This window comes from Carlito syrichta, unplaced genomic scaffold (assembly GCF_000164805.1).
Source record: "Carlito syrichta isolate Samal-C Ts95f unplaced genomic scaffold, Tarsius_syrichta-2.0.1 Scaffold307502, whole genome shotgun sequence".
In the NCBI taxonomy this organism is placed as follows: domain Eukaryota; kingdom Metazoa; phylum Chordata; class Mammalia; order Primates; family Tarsiidae; genus Carlito; species Carlito syrichta.
The window spans coordinates 1-1015 of NW_007251598.1; positions in this window are offsets into that span (position 1 = coordinate 1).

Sequence of the window (1015 nt, forward strand, 5' to 3'; positions counted from 1 at the left end):
GGAGTGTGCAGTCTGGGTCAGGGCGAGCAACAGCAGCCAAGGCAGGAACAGATGTTAAAGTTGCTTGTTGGGCCGCATTATCCGCCCTGGAGTTTCCCTGAGTAATGGGTGAGGAGTCCGGCTGGTGAGCCTTACAGTGAGAAATGCCAATGTTAGTGGGAAGTAAGGATGAGGCAAGGAGAGCAGAAATGAGGTTAGCATTAACCATGGCTGATCCCTTGGTGGTAAATAGTCCCCTTTCTTTCTAAATGACCGAATGGGAGATGAGAATATGGAAAACATATTTAGAGTCAGTATAAAGAGAAAGAGAGTGTCCAGTCGCTAGCTGAGATGCCTGAGTGGCAACTATAAGTTCCACCTGTTGGTTAGTGGTGCCCGGCGGGAGAGGCTTTGCTTCAATAACATGTGTAAGAGAGGTGATGGCGTATCCTACAACCCGGGACCCATTGTGTAGGAAGGAGCTGCCATCAGTGAACCAGATATAGGAGGGGGAGGGCAAAGGGCCTTCCTGGATGTGAACTGGGCAAGGGAGGAGAGCCTCAACAGCCTCTACGCAGTCATGGGTTAGTGGGGCTGTGGAAGAAGGGAGCAACGTGGCTGGGTTTAGGGGTGCACATGTTTGAAAGGATATGGAGGAATCCTGTAAAAAGAAGACAAGAAGCGATAGGACTCGACCGGGAGGCAGCGTTTGAAGTCCTTTGTAGTTTAGGAGGTGCTGTAGATGGTGGGGGGAGGTTGCGGTAATAGGGGCCCCAAAGGTGAGTTTTTTGGATTCGCACACCAACATGTGGGTGGAAGACAGCGCTCACAGACATGAATCCCAGCCCTGGATGGTGTGGTCTAGCTGTTTTGAGAGATAGGCCACTGGGGCAAACATTTGTCCACAAAGTTGTCCCAGGACTCCCAAGGCCACCCCCTTGTTTTCATGGACATATAAGATGAAAGGTCAGTGTATGTCTGGCAGATGAAGTATGGGGGCCCTCAGGAGGGCCTGCTGGAGGGCAACAAAGGGTTG